This window comes from Larimichthys crocea, chromosome VIII, assembly GCF_000972845.2.
Source record: "Larimichthys crocea isolate SSNF chromosome VIII, L_crocea_2.0, whole genome shotgun sequence".
Taxonomy (NCBI): Eukaryota; Metazoa; Chordata; class Actinopteri; family Sciaenidae; genus Larimichthys; species Larimichthys crocea.
Genome location: NC_040018.1, coordinates 10546081 through 10561490, shown reverse-complemented (window position 1 = coordinate 10561490; position 15410 = coordinate 10546081). Strand labels below are relative to the sequence as shown.

At 40.3% G+C, this 15410-nt stretch overlaps 1 protein-coding gene across 3 annotated transcripts in view; it reads right to left on the bottom strand.

The window, feature by feature from the left end:
* The window catches only part of acsf3 (acyl-CoA synthetase family member 3), a 70231-nt gene that overhangs the window by 7064 nt on the left and 47757 nt on the right, over positions 1-15410 (bottom strand). The gene's annotated exons all lie outside the window — the stretch shown is intronic.

Genomic DNA, 15410 nt, shown 5'->3' with positions numbered 1-15410 from the left:
AGAGAGAGAGATGAAGAGAGAAGCAGGGCAGCTGTTGGCGGTGTAGACAGAAACTGTGTCTTCACCAGTTAAAAGAGAGCAAGTAAGTCAGTAAACTTTATTTAACAGTTTTTTGAACAACAGTGCTTCAAAGAGGGAGAAAAGAAAGTCCGAAAAGAAAGTCCATGAATAAAACCTGAAAAATGGAAATATAAAATTACTAATAATTTAAACCCCAAGGACTTTCATACACATACAAATATCAGAACTATTCTACAACTTATGAATATATCTAAGGCGAAGATGCTTTCTTGACAATGAAATTACACTTTATAGTTGTAAGCAAACATCTATGTACACCAGCCCAGAATAATAAGTTACAATTGTGGATTTACTCTCCGTTTTTCTGTTAAAACAGCAAAAGATATTGACCCTAGAACCACACTCCACATTGATATCAGTACTGTTGATTTCACATATAAGGTTGGCGTTTTATTAAAATGTCGATGAAAAACTGCCAAGCCATGCCAGTAAAAGACCGTAAAATACGTTTTTAAATATTATGGTTTTTTACTTTACACTTAAGTCTCTAATATACAATACTACTTTATTCTGTATAAATTCACATAAAATGGCATATAAATAAAGGTTTTGACCGTGTTTAATGTATACAGAAAAACACTGTCATACTTCATGGCATATTTTACAGTCTTTTACTGTCATGGTCATACTTCATGGCATATTTTACAGTCTTTTACTGTCATGGTTTGACCATTTTCTACTGTAAAAGCCTTATTATACTTATATTTAGGTATATATAGCTGTATTTTTACAGTTAACATGGAGGGATATTGAATTATTGAAGGAATGCACTAGAAATGTATCTTTTGAGTTTTTTAGCCAGTGTAGTCATAAAATCTGGCTTTGAAAAGACTACAGTTTGATTCTTAGTGGAAGAAGGTAGCTGTAATCAGCTTGGGAGCCAATGGCATCGCAAGATCAAGTGTAAATTCGAAATTTATTGGTAAAGTGATTATTGGTTGGAATGGTTTGAGATGTTGGGTTGTCATTGGAGTCCACTAACATTCCTGTTCACTGTGAATGAGCCATGTATAAACTTTTAAGAGTGAGCTATTCTACCAATGAATACATCTAAGGAAGACCTCTGTCACTTTTGCACTGCTTTCTTGACAATGAAATTACACATCCATGTACACCAGTCCAGACTAATAAGTTACAACTGTGGACTACTCTCTGTTTTTCTGTTAAAACACCTAATGATGTCGAACCACGCTGATCTGTTGAGTGTCTTTTGACATCTGCTGCTGCCACACTGAGAAGAAAATAGCAAAACATTTTTTCTTTTCATCGACAGCCCCCCCCCCCCTTGACAGCACAGCATACTCTTGTGTTTACAGTCTTAAGTAGCTTAGCACTTGTTTTCTTCTCGAATCCTTCTTGTCCGGATAAACCTTGATGCCATAAGGCCGCATACATAACCTCCCTGTCCGGTGCGGCCCGTGTCGTGCCCTCGCACATTCAGAACATTCAGTCAGAACTCTTTGATCTCCAGCTATTTTGAACACTGTCAAATCAGAAGATGAAGATATATGGTGCTCCATGGGTGATGTCAAAGCAGAGATTGCCATGTCTGTTATGTTTAAAATTTGACTGAAACACTGCCATGACTGATGACTGATTTTAGGCGAGCACCTCTGCTGCAGGAAGAAGTGCTTGTCCACTTTTGAAGGGAAAACAGAGCGAGAAGTTTACTTTGTTGGTTAGATGTTCTCAGGGGAGACACAACCAGCAGGAACAGTTAGACATGGGGGGAGGAAGGAGTCCAGATCTCCTCAACGCTACTTTCAACACCCCATCAGCAAGTCTTCTCACAGGTTAAAGGTCGATATGGATCTTTAGAAGGTAAACAACCTTGGACCACATTGGCTTCTTCTTCACTAAAGAGATACTCCTGTGCTTGCAGGTCATATGATTCGTGTTAAAAACAACAAAAGTTTAGACTAACATGGACATTAAGTACCACAGTTATAAACAATGACTCAACTGCATGAATGAAACTCCAGGAGACACAGATATCGTTGATGCTACAGTCTCTCATGCTAGAAAGTAGAGCAAAAAAATAATGTGCTGGCAGGCGGACTGTGCGTGTTGAGTGGGTGCCGGCATGTGTCACTGTGTCCATGACTGTGTGTGTGTGTGTGAGACAGAGAGGGTTCTGGTATAAAGGGGTGATTTTACAGCACCTGTCTCTGTCATTTCAGGCAGAGGCAGTTGGCAGGAGCCGTCCTGATGTTTCCTTTCCTCCATCCCCCCACCCACTGCCCTCACACACACACAAACACTTCCCCAACAACAGGCTTCCCTAGCAGACTGCATGCAGACAAAGAGCATAGCTTGGTCATTTGATAATCTAGACCAATGTTTTCAGATGTTTCTTTTATATAAAGAAGGCCAGGCTCAAAGGTGATGCTGAAGAAGAACTGACACCATATCCAAACTCTGTGTGTGCAGTTTCAGAGACAGCACTCTGCTGCCCACTGTTGGCAGAAATAACAGCACACACAAAGTCAGAGGCGGACAGGCTGCAACTACATTAAACAAGGGTGTAGCCATAATGGAAACTATGTTTAATGATCTTGAGTTGGGGATTTAATCACTGCATTATTAAACTAAATGCATAAACCTTCCTGGTTGTTTAGTATGCTCATTATTTAGAGGAACTAATTGATGTTCTGGCCACATGGGGGCAGCAGAACAAGCTGTATCAGTGGTGGAGTGAAAGGACCCATTTTTACTTAATACGACTTAATATTTCTACTCTACTACATTTCAGAAAGAAGTTTCATGTTTTTAAATAAAATTTTAATATATATTTTTAATGTAATTTCTTCTTATACTCAGTTACTAGTCACTTTTCAAATTAAAGTGTTACATGCTAAACATCTGAGAAATGTATAAAATACTGTATGATGCAGTGCTATAATGTGTCTAATATTGGCTACTCTTTGACAAATGAAAACATTAAGTAGGACTTATTTGTAACTGAGTATTTAAAGACTATTTCTACTTTTACCTAAAAGTAAAATGATCTAAATGTGTCTTCCACCACTGCATATTATCATTTCACTAGTTTGGAGTCAGGTTTCTGTTAGCCTGACGGAAAACTCAAATAGAGCGATGCAAGTGAACTAAAAGAGTTAAATTGCAGGCCATGAAACTGAAACAATGAGCTGAAAAATGCTACAAAGTGAACAGCAGAGTGGATCTTTTTGAATGTGACATTTGTCTCATTGAGATGTCATCTCAATGATTTTATCTTGTAAAAAAAAAAAAAATCTTGCGTATATTAAAAACAACACTTGAGTACAAGATAATTCTAATCAAAAAGATGACATGCAAAAACAACATTTGCACACTGCACCACTTTGATCTTTCTGCCGTAACTCAAAGTTGACAGACCCAGAAGAACATGAAGAAGTGAGATTCAAAGGCTTGTTCGTGCAGGGTCCCACTGAGGCGTTAATAGTGAAGGAGACTTGTGGCGCTCTTGAAGCTGCAGTCAGATCACGACACACAATATTCTTCTGAACACGCAGGAGGAGCCCCACTGATCAGGAAATAAGGAACCCAACCTGGTAGCTGTCTGGCTCACCAGGCACACAGTAACACTATTAATGATGAATATTGGAGGGAGGCGAAGAGAGAGGAAACCTGTACTTGGTTTTCACAGTGGTGAGCCATCTGGAAATCTGCTGTTGATGACTTTTGCATTATTTTTAGTCAGGGTGACATATGTTAATCAATATTCAACTTTGTAAAGTTAATAAATATTATTTGTTTTTTTTTTTCCTGATGAAGAAACACCTCCAAATGGACAAGTCTCCACTGTAAGTGTTATTTAGACTTTCACAGGATGAAACCTATACTAGTGCCGTATTTGGTTTAACAAGGCATTTACATATAAATACCTCTACTGACAAGAGAGCCAATAAAACTGGACTAATTTATTACTATATTTATTTATGACTCACCTATTGATTTAGGGTTAGTGGTATCACTAGGGTTATTTTTACCTGCTTGCCTCTTTACAGGAAGTCAATTCTAATGCCAACAAAGTATTAAAGCCTCTCAGTAAGCAGCTAGTTAGACCAAAGCTCTGACACCCTTTGAAGTGCACCGCGAAGCACTAATATAATTTGTGCATGTATAATGCAGAGGTGTGAGTCATTGATCTGCATGTTTTAAAGCTGCAAGTTCTGCAAAAAGTTGCAAAATTGTTGAAAAAAAACCTCAAAACTAAAACATCAATAATAATAATATATAGAAAAAAAAGTTTGGACATAGTTAAACATTCATTTATTTTGAAATAACTCCATGGTGTGCCCCGGCTCCTGGCTCCAGTCACCCTGATGAGGATAAATAGTTATGGAAAATGGATGGATGGATTTATTTAGAAATTCACAAATGTCCTATTATACTCAATCTCTCTTAGTTTAGGTGTAAAATTGCAAGAAAAAAAACAAGATATGAATGAATAAAAAAAGTTAAAGTAGCTCATATGTATCCCAGATTAGGACATGGGAGATTAAAAAGTATATATATCATTCTGTGCATAATATTTCCAGTTAGACTGTTGACTCCTGTCTGTGTGCCTTCCTGGCATCAAATCTTTGTATTTTGTTTTCCAGTATTTTCTACTTTTTGCATCCAATGTTGTGACTTTGTCCACCTGCAGAGGGCAGTCTTACACCATGTAAGCGTGCGAGAGCTTGAGCGGTGAGGAGAGATAGGAAACTTGTAAGGGCTTGAGGGTTCTGTCTCATAAGAAGAGATCTGTTTGAAGAACAGAACAAATGATGACCCTGAGGATGGAGAGTGAAATATTAAAGAGAAAAACAACAGACAGCACACACAGTGCAACAGTCTGACGGTTAAGTGCAGTCTGCTAATCAAAATAACACAATCGCCTTTCAACATGCACCAGTATACATTGTGCACACAGAACGATACAACACAATACACTATAACGATCTCTGCATTGATGGTCACATTGTGTTGCTCTGAATATGTATTTACATTCAACTCATTTACAAATCTCAGTTTCTTTGTCAGCACAGAAAAACAACAGCCACGAACAGACAATGTAACATTTCCAAAGGCAACAGTGAAGGGAGGTGAGTGTGTGTGTGTGTGAGTGGGAGGTGGTTGGGTTGTAGCAGCTCTGCCTTTGCCCCAGTCAGCCTCCACCAGGGTGGGTTGCCAATTAGAGGCAACACATATGACACACTTGACTCCTCCGCTTGAACCATGGCTGGAGATAATAGGCCTCTTCCTGCAGCTCAATCGATGACATACTGTCCCAGGGTGGATGTCTGCCTCAGTACACACACACACACACGCACACACACACACACACACGCACGCACGCACGCACGCACGCACGCACGCACACACACACGCACGCACGCACGCACGCACACACACACACACACACACACTGTGCAACACACTCTTTCTTTCCCTCTCTCATCTGTCACAGAGTAAAATAGCTGCTTTCTTTCTTACACAGAAATATACAAGCATCACACACACACACACACACACACACACACACACTCACAAAACGGCGTCCTGCTCTCTTCAAATGTTTCTATTCAAACCATAAACAATAACTTCCAACCAGAAAAAATGAGACTTATTCACAGTGAACTAAGAGACTATTGCAAAAAAAAAAGTAATCCATCACCGAAGTGTGTTCATACATGTAGCTAAACTATCCCCCACAGGAAGGCATCTGGGCTGTGTGAGGGCACCTGAGTCATGGGGATTACAGACATTACGGTAATAGATATCTGCTGTGTACAGAAACAGGCAGATGGCTTGCGTGAACTTGCTCTCGGCAGTCAGGTCTCCGCATTGTTGTGTCTGACTTGCATCTCGATTCGGTTGTTAGACCTTGGCTATCAATACGGCTGGGTCATACTGTAGCTTGCTAAGCAGAAGCATAAACATTGCATCAGTGCACATTCCCAAAGCTCCGTGTGATGCAAACCCACTCATATAACATCATCCACTCTCCGCTGAGCCTGTATCGCTCGCTTTCTCTGGAAAAGTTTGTGTATCTGTGCGTTCGTCTCTGTTGTTGTGTATGTGTGTGCAAAGAGTTAAGGGGAGGAGAGTTTGGGGAGTCTCTTTGCTAAGCTGGTGGAGGAGGAAGGGGAGTGATGGAGAGAGGAGAAGCAGTTGAGGGATGGAGAAGAGTGGAGTGCGTAGCTTTTTGGATTTGGGTGGGGGCGGGGGTAGAATTGAGGAGAGGGATGGATGGGGATGGGGATGCGGTGGGAGATGTTTGACAGTTGTGTGCGTGTGTGAGTCTAATCTGCCTCCATCAGCTGTCAGAGTTGGGGATGTCAGGGCTACCGAGGCTCCTGGTCCTCCCTCTTTTTCTCTCTCTTTCTCTCTGTCTGTCCCTCCCTCTCTTCACTGGCAATGTCATGTTGTCAGCACACATATGCTTGTCTGCAGTGGAGGGGGGGTTGGGTGTAAGGGGTGTAGAGGGGGTCGGGCTGAGGGGACATAGGCACATGGGCAGCCTCCGTCTTTTTCCTGTCGCTGTCGACACTTGTCTTCATGCCTCCGCGCCGATGTTGTTGCCTTTTAACCCCTCCAGCTCCGCCTGTCCTCTCTCCCTGCTGCTCTCCTCCCTTTGTCTCTCGCCGCTTAGCTGAGTCGAGAATTACTCTCGCAGGGCTTTGATTTTGTCTCCCTGCCTCTTTCTGTTCTCTTAACATCACAATAGACTTTGTAGCCTCTGTAATTTTGGTAACAGGGTGGTGCGAGGGCTGTCGTTCAGAGAGTTTGTACTCAGCAGTGACCCTGAGGTCTGACCTCTTCTACTCTACAGTACAGTATTGTAGTGCTTCTGGGGCTCACACTATAAAAGTTTAAAACTGAACAGCAACATGTCTTTCCAGTAACAGCACCTACGTTAATTCATAGATGTGGATTGAGTGTTTGTCGCTCTTTTGATGAATTACCATAACATTCACAGAGCTCAGCATCTGATTTTCACTTTCAATTCAATCTATTCATATTGTGCTGAATCATAACAGATAACTTCTTTGGGCTTCACATTGCACTCTTTATAAGTCATAATTTCGATATTTGAAGGTTGAAGGTTGTCTTCTGATATGAACAAAATATGAAAATATGATTTTGCCTCTTTCTCAAGCTATGGTAGTGTTCGTGTTCCAGGTCAAGAACATGTTAACATATTAGTATGCAAAAGATCGCAATATGATTGGATATACACACAGCAGACTCGTAGTCCTGTTTCCTAATCCAAACAAAGATTGCCGCTCGAAATGACGTCCTTGCTAAATTTGTATGCAAACCGAAATTTCAAAATGTTATTAGGAGTTATGTAGGTAGGTATATATAAATTATAATATTCTATATTTTCATACAAAATAAGGAATTAATAGTTCACTTTTTGTGTTTGACAAAAACTCAGGACAAACCTGAATTTTGAAATACAGTCACAACATGAAAAATCTGATGAAAATCTTTATTTTATTTTTTGTAAAATCCAGATGGTTAGAAATCTTTGAGGATTATAGAAACACTGTCAGAACAGCTGTAAGTATTGTTCAATGAACAATGAACGTTGAATGAATGTTTTTCAGAAAATCTGATTCTTAGCTCTGCAACTTAAATCTATATTTTCTTATAAAGGAGGCAGAAATTCAAACTCTGACTGACGTGAGGGGAATTTTGTAATTCTGTAACCAGTCTGTTAAGAACCTTATTTTAACATTGTTATAATGAATCTATAATTATCCAGCCTGAAGTGTGTGTGTGTTTTTAATGATCATTTCAGATATATTAAATATATATAAAGATGTTTATCATTTTAAAAACAGATACACATTGTGCTTGTTTATCAAGGTCCATGTACTACAATCAATGCAGTTTCTTTTGCTACTTTCCTCGCTGGCTCTGCTGCACTGTACGCACATTCATTTGTCGTCCGCGAGCTATTCATTACTTTATGTAACTGTAGCTTTGAGTCATACATTTAGTTTCTATGGAGGCTTTTAACATCTGAACAGGGACAACAGATAAAAACCAGAACATTCACATAAATGTGAACTGTCCCTGAAAAATGAGACAGTAGAAACCAGCATCACTGCGTCTCCATTGGGCTCATGTGTCCTGAGCAAAAGAGAGGCCCATATGCCAAAGACAGCAGTCAAGCGTTTATATCTGTATGGCTAACAGTGCTCTCGCCCCAGTGACCTGCCCCTGGCACCTGCCACAGGGAGCTCTGAGACTAGCTGTCAATCAAACTCAGATGCACCCCCCCCCTGACTCCCGTCCCTCATCCTTTCTCGGAACTCACGATGCAAGTCTTAGCTAAGTCATCACCCCCTCACCCCCCCTCCTCCCCATTTCCGACTGCCAGTTTCCACGCAGACATGATATCTCTATGCGTTCCCACTGGAGCGCTCCGCCTCCCTGTCTCAGCATGCGCGTTGCATGTTAGCCATAAATCCCACATACTGTACAGCACGCCTGCATGAATGGATTACTGTTCAGCTACAGGCTGCAGTCGTGCTCCCTTATTGAGCCAAGCTACAACTCTGTCTTAAGATGTCTAGTCTGTAGGATATTAATGCAGAGCAGCTTTAACCAGGAGCAGGTCAAGTCTCACATTAAAGCCTCTGCAGACTGCTTGTGAAAAGAGTGATTTGTGTTAAAGAATTAAAACGCTGTGCTGCCCTCACTGCTGCTAGAAACCAGGAAAACGTCTGGATCAGGCTAATTAATGTTCATATTTAGCCTTAGCAATAATATGTATGATTCATATAAAATGTGATCAATGTCATGAATTGTCAATGTCATTAAATTTTCACATCCGCACCTGCACACACAAGCACACAAAACACAAATGTGCTCAATGAAAACTCTCTCTGTCACACACTGACACACACACACACACACACACATACACACACACCCCTCCTGGCTATGAGCACCCTTGCCCCTAGTGCTCCCTTGCTGCAGTCTCCATAGCAGGCAGGGAGACTGTCTGAGTGCTTTATGTTTGCTGTAACACAGAATCATCACTGTCAGAGACATTGATTTGTCAACAACATAGTGATACACTGTAGATGGATAATGGCCCATCTTGTGCACAGTTGCTGCATTTTTCTGGACAGCCAAAGAGCATCTGTTGTTGTTCTTTTTTCTTTCTTCCTCCTCCTCCTCTAAAACCTTCCTCTCCCCACCCACACTCATGCTTGCAGTTTGAAAACAATAAAAGAAAAGCAATGTGTCTTGTTCAGCTACTAAATAGCTGTCTGGTTTGTGTCTCCTGAGGTGGTTGCACATCAGTGGCTGGCCCATCTATCAGACCAATGCGTGGCCCTCAACCCTCCAGGTATAGAGATGATAAATACCCCACCTCCTGAAAAGGGCATGGAAAAAGACAGATGGATATGGAAAGAGAGAGACAGTTACAGATATCGAAATAGAGTGAGTGAGGGGGAAAAGCAGGAGAATCAAAGAAGAAAAGTGAGAACAAATTCAAGATGAAAGAAACTAAAGAACAAGACAGACAATGACAGAGAAAGCAGAACCAAAATGAGCACCTGTAGCCATCTGCACTTGTTACAACTTAGTAAAGATTCATGAATTCCTAACTAGTCCCAGTTCTTACATTGAGACTAGTTCTTACTAAATATTTACACCCACTACCAAATATAATTGTAACCTACATCAAACTTCTTTTAAAGAGGGTCAGATTTGACAATGTGAAGATACCCAGGGCCATAATAACATTTTAAAAATGAAAGTTGCATACAAATGCACTGTTCAGTTTTATTTTCATTATGTATTTTCATAGGCGTGAACAAATCTAAAAAACAATTCTGCTTTTCTTTCACAGCGGAAGTCAGATAACAAAGAATAAATTGTGTGGAACATGTTAAGCTTGCATGAAATTGATTCATATCTTAACCTCATGTTCATTCTAAACATGACTTATTAGGAGTAATATAAACTCTGTTGCTCTTAATATTTTGTGTCACATCTACAGGTACATAACACCAGCAATTGTCCTTAGAGGTTAATGTTTAGCGCACTTAAATGCTTCGTTATGTCAACCAAAAAAAGGCAGATTCTCCAGCCATAGAGTATCTGACAATCCTAGCAGGCCATAAAATATATATATATTAAAAATGAAGCTTTGGACCGCATGAAATCTGACTGCTGGCCCCCAGACCGGACTTTGGACATGCTTGCACTACATAGCTAACTAACTGGCAAAGCAATTGTTAACTTGTTAAAATGACCTGTTCAGTGCAAATACTTTGAAATACATTCAACATGTCTGTCCTGACACTTATAAAATACTCTTTAATAACTGTACAAACTGGGAAGGTGCAAAATGTATCAGCATACTGCCAAATGTGAAACACACATATTTATACATGTACGTACACGTATATGAATGAAAAAAAACCCCAACTGTATGTTTATAAAGAATTGGCAGTTAAATTTAATATGTAAAACTGTTATATTTAGCATTGTGACGCTACAGTGACTTCCTGTTTACATCACTAGTCGATTGCTTTTGACTAAACAGCGCTATCAGTGTTTCCTAGAAATCGATTTACAGCTCCAATTTACAGTTTACTGCTTTTAAGGTGCAACATACGAGGGATAATGTACAGATGATTCAAGACGTTGTGTTGGGGCATTACCCCATTCGGGTTTATTTAGCAGCGATGACTGGCTCGCTGTATCCCGTTTATTACACGGCTAATTACTGAAGAAATCAATCATTTTGTGTCAAAATGTTGATTTAAGAAATATTTTATTGCTTTAACATGATTTGAATGCATCCACTGTTGTCCTCCAGAATCTATGATTGAACATTCTGCAGTACAGAAATAACAGACCACTGACACTGTAAGGACGTAAAGGTCCAGTGTGTAAGATTCTGGGGACTTTTTTTTTTGTTACCATACAACAGGGGTCGGCAAATAAGTTTGGACCCGGGCCAATTTTTTTTAATGTATACAGCAGCGCAGATCGGTTTCCCCATGCCGCTGATGTGCATTCACATTTTTTAGGCTATTTGATATTTGAGCCGACCTTGTTTGTTTTTTTTAATTTTTTTTAATTAATGAAACATATTTGTTCACGTTGTCCATTGCAAGAGGGACACAGGACACTTCTATTTTCCACAGATTACAGCGCACGCACATGCCAATGCTGCTGTCACGTTACTTATCAGCTACTTTTCAATAAATGTTGTGAAATCTGTGGAATTGTTGTATTTTTGACAGAAAACATGAGGGTTTAAAAGATATATTAATATATATATATATATATATATATATATATTTTAAAATAAATCAACGTCATCTAGCGGGCCAATATAATTGATGGCGGGCCAGTTTTGGCCCGTGGGCCGCTAATTGCCGACCCCTGCCATAGAATCATATAATAACTGATATCTGCGGTAGCTGTGGATCGTCTTCCATAGAGTCCACCATGTTTCCACAGTAGGACAAACTAAAAACTGGCTCTAAATGAGGCTTTTTGCATTTTTTGTACATTTTCCAGCCATGAGAGTTTCTCCTTCATGCTAGAAAGGAGAGGGTAACGTGAGGGGTTGCAATGAGCAACTACATCACTTGATACCACTAAGTTCACACTGCTCCTTTAAGACATAAACTTAGTAATGGATTTATGAATAGCTGGTACAATACAGTCCAGGCTCCCTGCGCTCATCCCCTATTCCCTCCACTGTTTGATTAAACAGTACCCCCCCCCCCCATTCCCCCTTATCTGGGCTGTCGCTGCATGAAGGAGCTATCTGCTGTGTGACTGGCAGACTACTGCCTGCTGCTCTGATAGCATTCCACTTTGGTTAGGTAAATAGGAACTTAACTGAACTGAGACAGTTTAAACAGTCTAAATGTAAGGAGATTAAAACTAGCCAAACAGTGGCTGAGCAGAGGGATGCATCGCTGCTAGTTTTGCACTGCTGCAAGAAGGAGAAACACACATGCAGGTCTGTGGACGGCACACACACACACACACACACACACACACACACACACACACACACACGGATTTCACAAAGTCATACAGAAAGACACGAGCATCAGAGACGCTCAGCAAAAGACACACAGACGGAGAGGACACACAAAAGTAGCCTTTAGTTGTTTTTTGATGCCTTGGTGCCCTCTGACCTACAAAATCATGTCTGTGCTTGCAAGCCTCCACCACACACACACACACACACACCACGCACGCACGCACACAAACAAGCACACACACAGATACAAATGGCATGGGCAGGCAAACAGGATGGACCCGGGGACAAGTTTCTGCCTGGACGCCCTCACATCCAAGCCAGTCCTGCTCTGCTCTGCCCACGGGCCCTTTCAGACTGACCAGTCGAGTGAGCGACCTACCCTGACTCTAACACTGTGTGGCAGGGGGACACAGAGACAGATGTTCCCTGCCACTGGCATGGTGCAGATGAGGAGATGGATCCCATGTGCACACAGTGTGCAGTATGTGTCTATGTGACGGGGGGGGGGGGGGGCGACACACAGAGAGAACTGAATGCTTGACTGCGATGTTTGGGGAGGAGGGAGCAGCAGTGGTGGGGGGTGTGTTGGTGGTGGTGGTGGTGTGGGGGTGGGGGGGATTGTAAAAGGGAAATAAATCAAGTCAAAGCAATTTGTGGCAATGGCTGCTGCAGTGTTCATTAGGAATCCCGTCACGCAGCAGGTCCTCTGAGCAGTCAGCAGACGCAGGTTGACAGCAGGCCAAAGAGGAATTTTAATTTTTACCCGTCTCACAGCTCCCACCTCAGATACATTTTCTAACTACCGGCTCACCCTGCCAATAACAACCCTCAAACTCATCCTCAATGCTACTGGTCTTCTTAGATTAAAGCTTGCGTATATTGTGCATGATCGCTGAAAAATATTAGTTAGTGATAGTTGCAAAACTTGAAAAATTATATCTACTTGTAATTCTCACGAAATTTCACTTAATAGTGATGAGTCAAGTCAGATAATAATAATTCTGTTTGCAGTGCAGCTTCTAAATCAGTCACTGTCACTTTAAAACGTCACTTTTTTGAATCAACACAGATACTCATAGAATGAAATGTAAAGAAGATTATTTGGAATAGAAACAAACATGTCTTCACTTTATTTAACAAAGTTTTCAAAGTTGTGTGATGTGATAGATGATTATCTGCTATATTAGCGAGTTATTCAGCATTTCTGTATTACATAAACCTGTCTGCATACAGATGTGTAAGCTTGTTTTAAAGAAGAATTTGCACAGAAATGTTATTTCTGTTTTATATTCTCACTTTGCCTGCCTCGTCTCTTCTACTTCAGTGCGTGAATCTATTTGACATTCCTGACATGTTGTCTGACATGGTAAACATGTGTGAAGTCGCCACTTTTAGAGTGAATTTAAAATATAACACGATAATAAAAATACATCCATGTCACAAGAATGTGGTGGAGGAAGAAAATGAAGAGCGCAAGTTTATGAGTAATTAATCGATCGCAACAAGCACTGGGACACGTCGAGAGAATGGAATAAATTGTCCTTTTAACAAAATCTCACACAAAAACTGGATTAATGACGTGACTGAGGTGAATAAATACAAACGATTACTACAGATGACATACATGATGCATTTGACTTTTAAAAAAAAAAAAATCTAACACAAGTGATGGAGATAAGATATCTCATTGAAGCAGTGTATGAGTGATACAGATACCAGTGTGGGTGTGTTCAATCACAGAACCACAGATCCAAATCACTGTTATGGGGATAAGCAGACCAAACGGAGAATGTGTAATAACGCTGCCGCAGGACAGAATAATGCTGCACATTTCTCCTCTCAGCTGCCACTTTAATGAGAGAACAAAATGGCCACCGCTGAATATTATATGCGGGTCCTTAACAAGGCATTAGAATGCTTCTATCTCTTATTGATTTTTTCCTGTCTTTTTTTTCTTTTTTTTCCTCCTTAGTTGAAAACTTTTACTCCATCCGTAGACCACTCTGCGTCCAGCGCTAGGCGGAGAGTGAATTGGCTGCTGCTGTTTAAATGTCAGCTTTGTAATTACACATGGAGCCACGAGCTGGGCAATCCCGTGGCCTGAGGGCCTCTGATTTATGGTCAGGCACTGATTGGCAACGCCACAGACACTACAGACAAAATGCATTTACACATAAAAACATCTCCTTTCCCCTCCCACACGAACACACAAAACCTAAACACAGATTATGTTGCTTTTTATTCACTGTATGAAGTATTGATTTCATGCATTAGCAGTAAAACTAATCTTTGATTAATTCGTTTTTTCCTTTCCCTTAAATGATACCTTGGATCCTAAGAGACCTGAAATACTCTGTACTCTACAAACATTTTTTTGTCTTTGTTTTTATTTTTACTTTTTTTGGTGTTTAGCATATAATATTGTGTTTCTATAAAAAGGACCATTAGATTATAATACTTTATTTATCCACAACGCGGGAAATTCACTTGTTAACAGCAGCGAAAAATAGAATCAAGGAGGGGAACACCAATGTACATATTTACAAAAAGTACTAAGTAGAATGTGCAGATTTACAAAACAGTACTAAGGTAGAACAAATGAAAAACCAAAATAGCAATGGGACATGAACAGGAGACTACAACTGATCGAGTGCAGGGTTGTAAAGTCTCACAGCAGCAGGGATGAAGGACATAAAACATATATATACTGTTTGTATGTAATGTAATCAGTATTATTTTTATTTGGAGCATAATCTGTGTCGCTTATGTTATAAAAATTTGGATTTATACTGGGGTTCAGATGTTTTGATAATGTGTGTTTTCCTGTCTTTTGCATGTCTTGTGTCCTACCCTTATTTGGACTGTGTTTTGCTGAGGATGGCAGGAGAGATATCAGGACAGGAGAGGCAAGAACGTGAGAGAACAGGCCTGAGAAGGTCATTTGATACATAATGTTCATTGCTGAGCAGACTCATCAGTGAGGGAGTGTCTGAGACAGCCCATTTTAAGAATGTATAAGAAACCAATGATAAGGCTCCTAGGGAGCCTTTTCTCTGTAACCCTCTGGGGGTTGCACGTTAAATGCTCCTTCTTTTACAAAATAATAAATTCAACTTAAACTTTTAAACTTTGAATCCAGTCCTCCTAATTCACGGGTCCTTCCTTAAAAATTCTCGTAACAGCTTTCGGCCCTAAAGTTACTGTAGGAACTACCCTCCATGCCACGTACACATCTTATGTACTGGAAGAATAAGTCAATGAATTGATAAGTGGATCAAAAGTATTATTTTGTTTGTTT